Raw genomic sequence first — 17,158 nt, forward strand, 5'->3', positions numbered from 1 at the left:
TTAAAATTCCTTTATTACCCTTAATGATCCCTTTCCTAGTCAAACTAGTATTTTGACTTTCCTTAAATACCAATGACTTTAAAAATTATCTTTTTATAAAATAATATGCCCCAATAATTCCAAATTATAAAATAAAATATTTTCAAGATTATTAAATAATTAAAAATAAAATTTTTAATTAAAATAATTCTTTTTAAATTAATAAAAACCATAAATAATTCATTTCTAATTATTTAAATACTTTAAGAAATACTTCTTTAAATCAAAATACGTATAAAAATACGGGGTATTTCAATGAACGTTTTTTCCCTCCTTTCTCTCTTTCTCTCTCCTCTATGTGTTTATTGTTTTATTAATTATATGTATGTTTTAGTTTAGTCGCTTTAATTTGTGCATGCGGTCCGGGGCAGGTTTTGGTTCCGCGTGGTGCTCGGGCCCGTAAAACCCAACAGCGGTATCATGAGCCTCGCGCATTTAATTTTTGCGACTAAAAATTAATTAAGGAGATTTAAAATAGATTTGTAATCTGGATTAGCAACCTAATTAGATTAGGATCTCGGTTTTATTAGATAAAATAGATTTATGCTAATTTATGACTACTAACCTAGATATCGACTAAAAAATAGTGATATTTGGGTGGAATCAATGTTTAAATCAATCTTTAATCCAAAGAGTGGTGAAAAATTGGCTTCTAGAAGCCAAAATCTACCCATAAATGTGAATTTTTGGGGTTTTTCGTTTAGAACAAAATTTTTTTAATCTTTAAACCTTGATTAATTATTGCATATAATTAGTGGATTATGTGATTGATTATGAATTAATATACTGCATTTTTTTCCCTTATTAAGCATGTTTTGATATGATTTGGTTGCTTAATAGGGATTGCTCTAAAATTTACATAAACTTGAAAATTGTTCATTTTTGCAATTAGATTGCTTAAACTGTATGAGTTTATGTTAAATGTGATTTTTGAACCCTTAAAATTGTCAAATATTGAATCTTTAATGGTTTATTGATTGAATCGTGACTTGCTAAAATCCAAAGTGAACATACTTTGAGTTTTAATCATTTTGGAAATTGATTAAAATCATGAATGTTCATATTTGTGCTTGAATATTATTCTACATTGGAAGGTTGAAATATTCAAATATGCATGATTATTTGTTGGATAAATCGTTTTTCATTGGATGGTTGATTAATTTATTAACCTAGTTTTGTCAAATTTATAATTAATTTTAAGCTTTGGATGGATTAATTATGCAACATGCTCTTAATTCTTGATTGAATCAAATTCACCTAAAATTATTAAAGAATGGTTCTTGGAAATAATTTTGGTTTTTGCACTAAACTTGGATTAATTAAGTTATACTTTATATTAATTCAAAATTGCTCAATTGTTAATTCTAAAATTTAATTTGAAATTAATTAAAGTCACACAAATATTTGGGATTAAAAATCCCAAAGCACAGAAAAATCAAGGCTTGAAGCCTCGAGCACCACACTCGGTCATCAACGTTGCTGCCGAGGTGTGCGAGTGTGTGCTGGGAGTGTCCGAGCAAAATGTGCGAAAGGGGCATGTGATGCGGTGCAGCCAACAGTAGCTGGGATAGCTGCCAAGCAGCACCTAGCCCGCAAGGGCAGGGCTGCTAGGCAACACCTACTGCGAGCATTAGCGCGCATAAGGGGGTTGCTAGCACCAGCAGCACGCAAGCATGCTAGGCATGCTGTGTGCCTGCAATGCTTGGGGTTGCCTTGGTGCGTTGCTTGGCTAATGCTGCTAGCCACGCACGCAGGGCTTGCTAGGAAGCCTAGCAACCCCTAGCCTTTGGCTTGGGATCTAGGTGCTTGGCTCGGTTCTGCGGCTTTGCGGTTTTGTTTAAAACAAGGCTAGGCCTCGATTTTTCACGTACTTGCATAATTTTAACGAAATGACTCGTTTCGCTTAATTAAAAATTAATTGGATTAATTTAATTAAGTTGGATGTAGAATTTAGTGGGAGCTTCATTAATCGATTTTGTGCTCATTAAGCTTTAATTTTGCTTATCATTATTGCGTTAGTTCACATGATTGAATAAGCACTTGAATAGTTTTAATTAGGCTTGTTAATCGGATTGACGACCTAAGTTAGTAACTAATGTACGCCTTTTGATACAAGTTATGTATTATTGCTTGTGTTGTTTGTAAAAATTGCATGAGGTTATTCACTTTAAAAGTGAATGGGTGAATGAAATATAATAAATGTTCTTATGCATGTTTTTACAAAAGTGACTCATATGGCGCGACTAGGATAGAAATATGGACTGCGTTGCATTACGTATTTTCGTAAATCTAAGTACGGACTGCGTGCCGTTAAGTATTTTTATACTTAGTTAATTTAGATTACTTCTAGTATCTAGTTCTTGCATGCTTGATGGTGAAGTCAAGAAAGACAACATTTCTTTGAAGATGGAGCCTTAAGGTGCCAAGATGACCTTGAAGATTGAAGATTGGATGCTTCATGATTTCAAGGGGTCATGCTAGTTCACTATGAATTTATACGTATCTATTTATATATTGCTTATATATCTTGATATTTAGATGCATGTGTTAGGATGTCTTGTGTTGACTGATTAGTTAAGTTCACTTAAATCTAACCAACATAGAAACCCTAAGTTCCAAAGAAAATTGAGTTAAAAATTATCATTCCAAAATGACACTTACTAAAACTTTGAAAGTAGAGGATGGGCTATGCCAAAGAAAGGCATCATCACTTTCTTAGGGACAAGGTATATTAGATATATGAGTTAGTTTTGGTTAAAATCAACAATATCGGTAAGGAGTCCTTATATATTGTGGCAAACAAAATAAGTGTCAAGAATGCATTGGATGCGACGACATATCAAACCAAGAATAGTTTGGAACTATTATCAATTGGATTGCTTACTTTATAATAATAAGTGTTAAGACAAGACAAAGCATGCTTAATCACATATTGGTTTTAGGGATCTTGGAATCGTTTCATTCTTGCCCAAATGGGACAAACTTATGAATGTGTGAATAAAACATCAATAAGATTGAATGTTGCAAGTGTGGTTTAAAATTTCAAACTTATAGGTTTATGAATGGTTATTCATTGCAAATTTTTCATTTGTAGTATAATTTCTGCAATTAACAACAACAACATGTGCTTGGAACTCCCTGACAAGTTGTCTTTCAAATTGAACTTGACGAACTTCAAGGAATGGGAAGAGGAGCTTCGAAAGACTCTAAGGAATAGTTGCTTGGAGTATATTTTGGACACTCCTATCCCAAGCTTCTACTCCAAAGGACTAATAAGCGATGAGGCTCATGAGACTTGGTCTTCCGATTGTAACAGGGTTACAAGGTTGATGGCTAATTACATCCCGAAAATGCTCCTCAAAGCCCTTGAGGACATTGTCCACGTGAGAGTTACTAAGAGTCTTCGTAGCAACTATGATGGACTTGTGTATAACATGACTAGGTCACTCTAAAACATGAAAATTAAGCCATCCAAGGAAGGTTTCCTTGCCACGGAAAGGTACCGACTTTGGTCTAGATTCTACAATACTAGACTTGGACACGGTATGCCCCTCCAACCTCATGTTCTTAGAATGACTAGGCTCTTCAAGCACATGGAACTTCTTAGAATCCCGATAGATGATAAGATGGCAGATCATATCTTGCTTGCTCGCTCCACTTGGGGTACGATGCACTTAGGATGAATATGGTAGCTGGGAAGAAGTCACACTGATTGAATGAGGTGGTGCAAGTGCTACCCAAGGCCGACTCCTATGGAGTAACAAAGATGCCTTTTGATTAGGGGATTTCTCCCGCCACGTAGACCAATTAAACTCTGCCACGTGTCATCCACGTGGACCAACTAGAAGCCCGCCACGTGTCACCTCGTGAGAGGTACAAGGTGGACCAATCAGGCCACGACACGTGGCAGGAAGATTGCCAACTGGGAAAGTGGTCTATAAGGGCCCCAAATACATAGGCAAGCCCAGTCAGCCCTAGGTATTTGAAAACCTAGTACTAGGCACATATTTCCAGACCCTATAAAAGGGAGATGTTCCCTCTGAGGAACAACATTCAAAAATCCTTAAACACACGCGTACATTACTTGCTGAGCATTAACTCCAGCTTTAATTGCGCTACTTGAGAGCTAAGGCTAGGATTCAGAGAATGTCTCAGACAGTCGATGATCACTCCCCTTCCGAGAGGAGCCTGATCCCCTTTACTTTCCGCATCTTTACTTCCGAACACGTTCTAACTTGATCGTCGGAGGCGGAACTCCCACCCATAGGAGTCTCTGTTGTTTTGTAGGTACAAGTTTCTAGAGGTCAATCTTGGTGTTGTAACTCTCTCGCAGGACATCCAAAAAACCCCGAAACATTTGGCGCCGTCTGTAAGGAGAGTACTTCTAAGATGACTTCGCAAGAGCCTGTACCGCCTCTTAATGAGAAACGACCTATGACCGATGTCCAAGTGAGGTCGACACATAGACGGCCCCTAACGGGTCCCTAAGAACTCGGCACATTCGTTCCCTCGAAAGGAAGGAACGGATTGTCAAACTAGCAGGCCCTAGCGAACCAGCCGGCCAGCCGGCCGGTCAACCTCAGGCGGCCAAAGGCTCCGTCCCCATCACCAGAAACGAGCTCATGACAAGTTTCAAAGGGGAGATAAGGACCTGATCGATAAACGGACGGCTGTCCCTACCAAGGAATAGTCGACTAAAAAGCCCTCCCATTTTGGGAGGAATAAGCCGGTCAAAGACCGAGAGGCCACTCCTTACCCTAAACCAAGGAAGGGACATAAGCCCTTGATAAATTTGGCCAGACTTCGGTTCCCTGAGCTTGGGAAGAGGAAGGCCATCTGGCATGTATAGCCGGACAGTTCAAAGAAAACTTATTCTGATGCCCGGATGTTAATCCACCAGAAGAAGAACATGCAACTGTCAGAGTTGGCTTCAACGTCGAACTTGCAAGACAGCTTTCAGAATACCTCAATGAGGTATTCACAATCAAATCAAGAGAATCAGACAGGCGGCATGTCTGCCCACTCTAGTCCTCAAATGCTCCATGCGGCTCCGTATGCGCCTCACCAGCCGTACATGACGTTTAGACAACCCTACATGCAGCCGACCCTCTTCGGGGGGCAAACAGCGCATAATGTCCAACCCTTGGACAGGCAGCTTCGATTGCTAAGACTTGGAGAACAACCCTCTGCGTTATCCAAGGAAATAACTGTGGCCACACAGCCAGTCAAGGTAAAAAATGTGCTGGTAGGTGCCTATGACGGTACCACCAACCGAGAAGACCACCTGATGGCATACACCAACCTTATGTATCTTCAAGGGTTGGATGATGCCGCATGCATCAATACTTTCAGGATGCTTGCATACTTTTTTGTGTCCAACTTCTCAATGAACATCCCTGCGAAGAAAACAAGTCTTGACCTGGGAGCTATACACCAGGGAGAGAAGGAAGGCCTACGATCATACATCAGGCGGTTCAATCTGATGAAAATTCAGATTCAAGGACTGTCTGATGAGGCGGCCTATACAGACTTTTCCAAAGGCCTGAAAGACGGGTCAGCCTTAAAGTTCGACCTTGTAAGGAAGAGGGTTGCTACCCTCCAGGAAGCACTGATGGAGGCGGATGCCTATATACAAGCAACCGAGCTTTGCAACATCCATTAGTAGAAAAAATGAAATAGGCACCCCCCCTTTAGCACCGGTTCTTGAAAACCGGTGCCATAAGAAATGGGCGGGATTGAAAAATTCAGAGTTGGCACTGGTTCAAACCAAAACTAGTGCCAATCATTTAATTAGCACTGATTCAAACCGGTGCCAACTTATTTATTAAAAAAAAAAGTATGGCATAGAGTTGGCACCAGTTCTCCTTAAACCGGTGCCAAATATGTTAATTAGCACTTGTTTAAACCGGTGCCATATTTGAAAAAAAAAACCCGGGTTAGGTTATTCCAACGTCTTTCTTCTTCAATTCCTTTTCATTTCTTTTCCCACGCGTTTTTCCCTCTTCTCTTCTCCCAACATCTCCTAGCTATACTCCATTGACGATTGAAGCAGTTCGTTGGTGTCCATTGAAGCAGTTCCTAGCTTTCTCACTTCCATTGAAGTAGTTCGTTGCCGCATTGCACGCACCACCTTCAATTCTCATCACTCTGTATTCGTATCTATCTCTCCTCCATTGAAGAAGCTTCAAGGTAAGTAGCTAGCTTAGGTTTCACTTACTCCATTGAATTCCTTGGCATTCTTACGTTTTTTGAGTAATTATAAGTTTCTTGTAAACTAGGGTTTGTCAATTAAACGCGCACGATTCCCCCTCCACAACGACCTTCTTGTCATAGCTCCCCCTTCACTATGGTGAGCTTGCCTTTATTCTTTCTATTCTTGTGATGGCTGTTTTGCTCAGTTTTTTTGGGTGGTAGTGCTGCTGGTGGTTGGTGGTTGGTGGTGGTGTAATTAGTGGTTGTATGGACTGTGGTGTGTACTACTGGTGGTTGGTGGTGGTGTAATTAGTGGTTGTATGGACTGCGATGTAGTGCTGCTGGTGGTTGGTGGTGGTGTGTTGTTGTGTAGTAGTGTGTTGTAATTGGTGGTGGTGTGTTGCTGTGTAGTAGGGTGTGTGTTTTTTTTTGTCTTGATCATTGTATAGTTTGCACCGTTTATATGTCGTTTTGTTAATTAGCCATGCATGGTTGCTACAATTTCTAGCTTTTGCATAATTTATCCCCATTTTCTATGTCATTCCTTAATCATATGCCCCTATTTTTTGTTATTATCCATTACTCATACTTACTAACTTATGATTTTTGTTTTGTTTTTTCTTTTTGTTTTTTTATTGATTCATATGTGAATTGAAGTTCAAGTTTATCTTGAAGACTACGTATTTAGCTCAAGTGGGAAGTTAGAAAGAATACATCCATTGTACTTGCTATATTAGTATGAATTATAAACTTCTCTAAGCTATATATATATCTTTCTCTTTATTGTTTTAATAAAAGGTTTTTCATGCTATTACGAGTTGTGTATGTTTAATGACAAATACATACAACAATGCATGAAATTCTAGCATCATCATATGCCTAGATACCCGTTCAAGGCTTTCTCATTAGGAGAAAGTCTTGAATAGTCCCCGGTTGAGATTGTTCTTGAACGTTTACTCTCACTTAGGTGGTGAATGTATGTCTTTTTTTTCGATTTTAAGGAACATCTTGGCTTACCATTTCCTCACCATGTTCTCTGGGTACATATGTGGGTAAGTAATTACCTACATCGTGTACTTGGAGAACTGGGGGGAAATGCTGCCGGATTTTCCTTAAAATTGGAAAGTTGACATACATTCACTAGTGAGAGTAAACGTTCAAGGATGGGTTAGGTTGGAGTGATAAGGACCCTTTAGAAGCATATATGCATTTTTGTATCTATATGAATGTTATATGCATGGTGTGTGTTTGAATTTGATTTACATATATAAAAGATGTAGCAATTATACATTATTCGTAATATGTTGCCATGTTAGAGACAATTTACTTAATGGAGAAGGATCGTGGCTGGATGTTTATATTCGCCCCATAATATGAGGAGTACGTCTGATTATGTCAAATTCATTTGTTTCCACTATTTATATGTTGTACATGGCTAATTATTGATTTGTTTGTCTCTTGTGAATTTATGTACATAGTTTACACTGGACCCTGCTGGTGATTAGTGTTTCTAGTAACACAATCTTCCTTTTTGATTCTGCTCGGTTACCTCATCCAAGAAAACGCCTCGTGAAGTCCATACTGCAAAAGTAATATAGCTTCAATTCCTATTGTTGATTCATTACCTAACTCATTAATTAGTCACACTAATCAAATTTGAACTTACTTTTCTATATAGTGTTATGAAGAAGATAAATTGCCGACCTCCTTGAGGTCCTACATGGAAATCACCGAAGGTAATGCCACATGATAATGTGATTTTCGTAATAAACAATGCATAATATGTTGCTAATTTGCTATTCATGTTTGATTCATATCATGTACTTTGTTCCTTATGCAAGTGCGCATAACAAGATAACGGAGTTGATTGTGGCCTATACATGATGAGATTCATGTTTGACATAGTGAGTCAATGTACATACACACTACAGCTTGAAGAGGTATGCCATTAACTATATCTTGTAATTTCAAGCCTTAGCCACCTATAAATAAGTGATTATGACATGTTATGAATAAGTATGAGTTCACTTGACAAGAAATGTAGGAAATAGGCATCATTGTAGTCAAATAGGCCTTACTTGGGCCATTTTTGTTGGAAATGAGTCCTAAAACCCCTAAATTGCTCTTTTCTTATCCACCTATAAATAAGTGATAATGACATGTTATGACTAAGTATGAGTTCACTTGACAAGAAATGTAGGAAATAGGCATCATAGTAGTCAAATGGGCCTAACTTGGCCCATTTTGGTTGAAAATGAGTCTTAAAACCCTTGAATTGTTCTTTTCTTGTCATTTTGCACATTAGAAGCCTATAACTAAGTGATAATGACATGTTATGAGTAACTTTGAGTTCACTTGACAAGAAATGTAGGAAATAGGCATCATTGTAGTCAAATAGGCCTTACTTGGGCCATTTTGGATGGAAATGCGTTCTAAAACCCCTAAATTGCTCTTTTCTTGTAATTTCAAGACTTAGCCACTTATAAATTAGTGATAATGGCATGTTATGACTAAGTATGAGTTCACTTGACTAGAAATGTAGGAAATAGGCATCAAAGTAGTCAAATAGGCCTAACTTGGCCCATTTTGGTTGAAAATGGGTCCTAAAACCCTTAAATTGCTCTTCTCTTGTAATTCCAAGCATTAGCAGACTATAACTAAGTAATAATGACATGTTATGAGTAAATATTAGTTCACTTGACAAGAAATGTAGGAAATAGGCATCATTGTAGTCAAATAGGCCTTACTTGGGCCATTCTGGTTGGAAATGCGTCCTAAAACCCCTAAATTGCTCTTTTCTTGTAATTTCAAGCCTTAGCCACCTACAAATAAGTGATAATGACATTTTATGACTAAGTATGAGTTTACGTGACAAGAAATGTATGAAATAGGCATCATAGTAGTCAAATAGGCCTAACTTGACCCATTTTGGTTGAAAATGGGTTCTAAAACCCTTAAATTGCTCTTTTCTTGTAATTTTGCACATTAGAAGCCTATAACTAAGTTATAATGACATGTTATGAGTAACTTTGAGTTCACTTGACAAGAAATGTAGGAAATAGGCATCATTGTATTCATATAGGCTTTACTTGGGCCATTTTGGTTTGAAATGCGTCCTAAAACCCCTAAATTGCTCTTTTCTTGTAATTTCAAGCCTTATCCACCTATAAATAAGTGATAATGACATGTTATGACTAAGTATGAGTTTACTTGACTAGAAATGTAGGAAATAGGCATCATAGTAGTCAAATAGGCCTAACTTGACCCATTTTGGTTGAAATTGGGTCCTAAAACCCTTAAATTGCTCTTCTCTTGTAATTTCAACCAATAGCAGACTATAACTAAGTAATAATGACATGTTATGAGTAAGTATGAATTTACTTGACAAGAAATGTAGGAAATAGGCATCATAGTAGTCAAATAAGCCTTTCTTGTAAATGTATTTTTACATGCATATATAACCTAAGTAATTCACTCCTAACTTACATTTTGTTTATTCCAAGTTTTGCAAGGGACAAACGGGACGTCTATTCACAAGCGAAGAACTTAATGAAGTTAGAGACTTATTGGCGTCCTTCATCACATTTAATTTGTAAATTTCATTTCTGTTTGAACTTGTGCACTACATTACTGATTAATAATGTTTGTAATTATGACATTTTTTTCTAATTAGTATTATATTTTGGGATTGTTATCAATATTTATGTATTTTTATTATTTCAATTATTATTATTAGTAGTTAGCATCGGTTAACCGGTGCTAATTTCTTTAGTTGGCATCGGTTTTGAACCGGTGCCAAATTTTTAGGGATTTGGCATCCCTCAAATCCCCAACGGTTCAAAATCGGTGCCTTAGGGGGGGTTCGAACCGGTGCCTTTTTACCTTTTTCGTCTAGTGATCAGTAAACAGTCGGAGTCAAAGAGGTCTGACAAAAAAGAGAGTCGGCCATTTCAGCCGGCTAAGAAAGAAAAGAAAAGAAAAGAAGTCTGGGTGGCTGATACTTCTGAACAGCGGTGCCAGAAGAAAAAGAGAGAAACAAAAACGTACCCCCCAAAGTACGAATTCAATAAAGGCTGTCACTCCATCCTCATGGAAATTAAGGACCGGGTCTCCATTGACAAGCCGGCTGCTATGAAAGGTTCCGCCAAAAATCGGAACAAAAATAAATATTGCCACTACCATGAGGATATTGGCCATGACACCAACGAATGCTTTAGTCTCAAGCGGCTGTTGGACCGTCTGGCTGATAAAGGAGTTCTCAAGTCTTATATTTTGAGGTCCAAGGTTGTCTTGCAAACTAACCCTGGGCAGTCGTCTAAGAAGAAACCTCACTCTGCTAATAGTTCGGACACTGATGAAACTCCGATCTATACAATAACAGGTCCCTTTGCTGGAGGCGGCCCAACGATCTGGGGTAACAAGAACTACATCAGACGGCTCGACGTCAACTCGATCGACGAGGGGCAAGCGTCCAAGGACTCCTTCCCCGAAGTTGTAGTTACAGAGGATGACAGGGGCGAAGTTAGGAGGCGGCATGATGACCCAATTGTCATCGAATGCAAAGTGGCCAACCAAAGAGTTGGCCGAATCCTCATTGATACTGGGAGCTCGTCTGATCTCATCAGTCACAAGTGCTTAGCCAAGCTTACGTACAAGCCCGAGAACATGCACCAGATCTCTCATCCTTTAGTAGGATTTGGAGGTGGTGTGGTACATCCTGTAGGTCGAATAGACCTAACCATTCGTCTGGGCGAAAAAGGGGAGGGACGCCACATAGTGGTCCGGTTCTTAGTTGTTGAAGAGCTGACGGCCTATAACATTATTTTGGGGTGTCCCACCTTCAAGAGAATCCAAGGTTGTTATCATTCCTTCTCTTATGCTCTTCAAGTTTGAGAAGGATGATGGAACAGTCGGCTCCCTTCGGGGAGACCAAAAGATGGCCAGGGAGTGTTACCTTGCTGATGTCAAACCCATTATGGTCTCATCCGGCCCTAGTGGAGAAATTACTGACCTTGAGCAAATCAAGGAAGCCGCCCATGCTGCCACAACAGCCGGGAAGAAGAGAAAGGCCAACCAAATGGTGGCTGAGAAAAAAGACAAGCAATAGCAATCATTGACTAGTGAAAGGCCGGATGAACTCTATCCCCAGCCGGCTAGTGAGCACATGGACATCGTTTTGGATGACTCTCGTCCTGAACGAACCTGTCAAGGTAGGGACGACTGCTTTTGCTAAACTTAGGGCAGAATTGCACAACTTGTTACAGGAATTCAAAGACATCTTTGCCATTGAGGTGGACAAGATGCCAGGCATCAGCCCGGATCTAGCCGTCCACAAGCTTGCTGTGGATCCTAAAAAGAAGTCGGTAAGGCAAAAGAAGAAGAACCATGGAGAAGAACGAAGTCAGGCGGCAGCCGCCGAGCTGAAAAAATTGTTAGATGCTGGGTTCATTTGGCAATGCTATTTCCCTAATTGGGTTGCCAATATTGTACTTGTAAAGAAGCCGAACGGAACCTAGCGCATGTGTGTAGACTACATAGACCTTAACAAGGCATGTCCAAAGGGTATCTATCCTCTCCCAAAGATCAATAGTCTGGTCGATTTTACAGCCGCCCTTGCCTTGATGAGCTTTATGGACGCGTATTCAGGCTTTCACCATATACCCTTGTGGAAAAAAGATCAAGAAAAAACTGCATTCGTCACTGATCAGGGGTTAATTTTATTACACTGTGATGCCATTTGGTTTGAAGAATGCGCCTGCAACCTTTTAGAGAATGATTAATACAGTTTCATTAATCAAATTGGAAGGAATGTGGAGGCATACATTGATGATATGATAGTCAAATCCAAACTACAAATGGACCATCTTACAGACGTCCGAGAAACATTCGTCACACTTAGGCGGCACCAAGTCATGCTCAATCCCAAGAAATGTGTTTTTGGTGTTGAGTCTGGGAAGTTCCTCGGATTTCTGATTGATCAAAGAGGGGTAGAGGCCAGCCCGGAAAAAAAACAGGCGGTCATAGACATGCAGTCGCCCCGTACTTTAAAAGAAGTTCAAAAATTAACAGGCTGTCTGGTGGCTTTGGGGAGATTCATCAGTCGGTCAGGCGACAAGTCCCTCTATTTCTTCCAAGCAATTAAGAAGAAGACTATGTTTAAATGGGGGGTGGATTTAGAGGCGGCTTTCCAAAATTTGAAGGAACACTTGCACTCTCTACCAAGGCTGGTCAGTCCTTTGCCAAAAGAAGTGTTGTACATGTACCTAGCCGTCTCTGACCATGCGCTTAGTGGTGTTCTCCTTGCTAAAAGAGGCGGAACCTAGCTCCTAGTCTACTTCATTAGTCATGTTCTACGGAATACAAAGTTAAGGTACCCCATGGTTGAAAATTTTTGACTTGCCCTTTACAAGGCAGTCAAGAAGTTGAAACCTTACTTCTTAGTGCATTCAGTCGTGGTCTACACTGACCAGCCAATCAAGCGGCCACTGATAACCATGGAATCATCCGGCCGAATGATCAAATGGGCGATTGAGATTCAAAGCCTTGAAATAACTTTTAAGCCAAGGAAAGCAGTTAAGGGGCAAGCGTTTGCTGACTTCATTGTTGAAATGACTAGGCCGGCTGATCCAGAAAATTTTGAACAAGTCTGGAAGGTATATGTGGACGGGAGCTTCACCTTGAACGGTTGTGGTGCAGGCGTTATATGTCAGTCTCTTGAAGGAGACAAGTATGAGTATGCACTACGTTTCAAGTTCCAAGCCTCAAATAATGAGGCAGAATATGAAGCCTTACTAGCTGGCATCAGCATGTGTAAGGCGGCTGGGGCAAGGAAAGTGGACGCTTGTTCTGATTATGAAGCCACGCATCCGGCTATGATCAATTATTTACAGGCGGTCAAAGAAGAGGCTGGGTTGCTTGAGGAATTTCATTTAAGTCAAGTACCCAAGTCTGAGAATAACCAGGCGGATGCTATCTCCAAATTGGCATCATCCGCCTCTTGTGACACACCAAGGTCAATTTTTTGGTAAGTGATGGAAAAAAGGAGCATCAAAGAGGAACCCATTGGGATCCTAGATCGAAGCTCAACCTGGACAGATGACATCCGGGCTCACTTAATAGACGACACCTTGCCGGATTCCTACCTAGAGATGGTCGCAATGAAAAAACCGTGCGACCAATTTTGAAATCCACAATGGAGAGCTTTTTAAGAAAGGCTATCTCCAACCTTTTTTGAAATGTGTCACACCAGAGAAAGGCTGAGAGGTCTTAGAAGACTTGCACTCGGGCTTCTGCGCCTCCCACATAGGCGGTAGAAACCTAGCAAAGAGAGTCAGGCGGCAAGGCTACTCCTGGCATACCCTAGAAGCAGAAGCCATGGAGATGGTGAAAAAATGTGACAAGTGTCAAAGGTTTGGCAAGCTAATCCATCGTCTGGCCACTAACCTGATGACTATTCATAGCCCAGTACCATTCCCCAAATGGGGCATGGACATTCTGGGTCCGTATACACCTGCTACAGGCGGACAAAGGTATATTTTGGTTGCTGTCGACTACTTCACCAAATGGGTAGGGGCGTAGGCAGTCAAAGGCATTGAAACAAAAGATGTTATATCCTTCATTTGGAGAAATGTCATCACCCGGTATGGGGTACCCATGTCTATAGTCTTTGACAATGGTCCTCAATTTGAGATGCCTGCTCTTAGGAACTGGTTGGGAGACCATGGGATCTCTCACCGTTATGCATCAGTCGGCCTCCCCCAAGCAAATGGCCAGGTTGAAGCCTTCAAAAAGTTAATCTCTGAGGGCATCAAAAAGAAAATTGAAAGAGCTGGCGGCCTATGGGCTGACGAGCTACCGCATCTTTTGTGGGCCATCAGGACGATGAAAAAAGGCCGACTGGTGAAACTCCATTTCTTATGGTTTATGCGGCAGAGGTTGTTCATCCTATTGAGCACTATGTGCCGACTCTTCGATTCATGCTTAATGACGAAGAGGCTAACTGGGAGGCCATGCGGCTAGCATTAGACTCACTTCCAGAACGCAGGGGCAATGCGGCCTTGAGTCATGAGATCTACCGTTTGAGAATGACGAGAGCTTACAATAAAAGAGTGCAGAAGCCCCCCCTGAAAGTAGGGGCTTTGTGTTACGAAAAATGGAAGCAGCCGGTAGGGCCAACGAAAAGGGAAAGCTGACTCCTAATTGGGATGGCCCCTACTGAATCTATGAAGAAGTTAGAGGCGGCACCTACTGCCTAGAAACACCAGACGGTAGGCAGCTAGCAAGAACTTGGAACGTAGATAACTTGAAAAAGTAATACTTCTGAGATTTGTAAATTATTTGTACATTAAAGCAAATTAATAAAATTTGCAATTTATTTTTCAGTTTTTTGCAAGTCTCCTCAGTGGGGCAAGCCGCCTGTGCAATACAAAGTCGACCTTATTTCTTTTAATCACCTACTCTAACATGAGTAAAAATGCTAAGTCTAGACAACTTAGCAACTATGTTCTTTTTCTGAACAAACTAATGAGGCAAATGGCTCGATGATCAACTTGAGGCCCATGGTCGGATGATCCTAATAAAATTAAACTAATACGTTTGTCCCAAACTTGAGCAGGTGTCCAGCGACATCCATCAGGGTGAATTCGTCGCAAAGAGCATCTCCCATTTGGGTGGCACATTGCTCTATAAACCTAAACGGCCCTACCGAATGTCTCTATGACAACCTCACAGTCGTTTGACATGAGACGAAGATAAACATAGCGCTTACTTTAAACAAGCGGTAGACAGTTAAAATCTTAGTCAGAAACCGCCTGCTATTGCTTGGGACAATACAGTCGGCATAGGCTTAGTTCTAAACTTGGCAGCTATTTGGGGAATAAGCTAAGACTAAAGTAGCAAATGGAAAAAACAACATGCGGCCATAACCGACTGTTTCTTCTATTTACTCAGGTTCAAGTGACAGAGACTGATTAACCCCAAAGGTTAACTCATAGTCACTCACCCACCTAGTACGGAACCTAAACGGTACGAATGAAGCCGCCTGTCCTTTTGATAAACAGTCGGCATTCGGCCACTATTCCTATTTAGGTTAGAAAAATAGTTGAAGCTATCGCCTGTAACACAACATTCGGTTGCCGCATCGATTACGCATCCAGTTTGGCGCCTAATCTGTATAAGTACTAAACAAACGGACTATTTACATAAGTACAAAACTTAGTGGCAAAGCGTGGTTCGGCTAAATAACTATATTGAGGCCTTGAACTTGATCATGCTGACTGGATGACGGTCTATCCAATGGTCGTCTGTCCGCCTGGTTTGGGGCAATCACCATAGTGATTGATTGACCTAGAAATCAGCCATACTCTTTAAACTATCAAAGATTTTCAAGTCAATCCATTAACCTTAGAAAACCCGGTGCACAGCCGGCCAGGGGCAAGAACAGTCGATATACCAAAACAATTGGCATTTTGAAAAATATTCAAAGCATTCATACAAAAAGGCAAGCTATACTTGGCAAAATTATGTAATGCAAAAATTCAAAGCAAAGTGAAAATTTGAAGATCAGGCCAAACTACCGGATATTTCATATAAACAATCGACCATAAGACCGACAAAAATTGTAAAATTGTCAACAAACCCCGACCCTTTCCTTTAGTCGGGTAATGATACAAAGCATGCGGCACGCAGGCCGAAGAAAAGTTGATTTAATAAGGGGAAGCTTAAGCAGCCGGAGTGGGTACATCAGCATCAGCAGCCGCATCCTTCTGGTCCCTTGTCGGCCGTTGTTCTATTTCATTAACCTCCCCCTCCTCTTCTCCCTAGTCCGACTCCCCTGAAGCAGAATCAGACGACTCCCCCTCCTTTCTCTCGTCCTCTTGGACTTGATTCAGGATTTTTTCATTATATTCCTTGGACGAGGCGGTAAACTGATTCTCTCAGTTCCCATAGCTGGTCTCTGGGAATAGAGCCCCCCATGTCATCGTCATGATGGTGCTGTTGTTGTCCATCATTTCCTTGACTAGGGCATCCTTTTCTTCATCAGCCCTTGAGAGGTACTTCTTGGCAAGCTGAGTCTCTTGGTTATGCAGGCGGAGCTTGAGCTTGTCCACCCTATTGCAAAGGCCGGCTGCTTCTTGGTTAGCCTCCCTAAGAGGCCTGAGCTTAGCCTTGAGGTCTCTAACAGACGACTCCAGCTCAGAGATCCTCTTCTTGGCCACCTCTATGTCCTCGTTGACCTGCAAGTTAGCAGCCGCCTGATAATACTGTATGTTAGTAGTTAGAAGTTCATTTAGAGCAATCTAGAACATAGCTTTGTCAGAATCAGAGGCGGCCCGGGCCTTTGCAGCCTTTACCTCATTTTTCTTTTCGTTTAAGGGCTTGCGGAGACCATACACTCGCAGCATAGACTACACTCAGCCAAAAAACAGTCATCAGTTACAGGCAACCAAGCAATTATTTATACAACAAAAAAGAATTTTTCACTATGTATACCTCAGCCAGGAGAGCCAGGAGAGCCAGGATGGCTTCTAGGTTAAGGGTGCCAACTCCCTTAACAGTCTCCCTGTCCTCGACAGGGATGGCCCTCAGCATGGACCTAGCCATCTGAACCAGATCCGGCCTTTGAGAGACATCTACACAATCAATACCCTTTAAGTTACTTGGTGTAAATTCGGCCAATAGACCGACTGCCCTATGAGGTGCTAGACGACTGCTGATTGAATTTGACCCTCAAAGGGTAACGGAAAGGAAGCAAGTCTATGATACCTTCAGCAGCCGCCTGCTTCTCTTTCTTCTTCCCAGGCCGACTGCCTATAGGGACGGCTGTGGATTTTGGAGGTGGGTTGCTCCCTAGCCTTGAGCCCACATGTTTCCTGGCTCTCCCAAGGATCGTTATGTCACCAGCCGTTTGTTTCCTAAATTTTGGATT

This window comes from Chenopodium quinoa, unplaced genomic scaffold (assembly GCF_001683475.1).
Source record: "Chenopodium quinoa cultivar QQ74 unplaced genomic scaffold, ASM168347v1, whole genome shotgun sequence".
Taxonomy (NCBI): domain Eukaryota; kingdom Viridiplantae; phylum Streptophyta; class Magnoliopsida; order Caryophyllales; family Amaranthaceae; genus Chenopodium; species Chenopodium quinoa.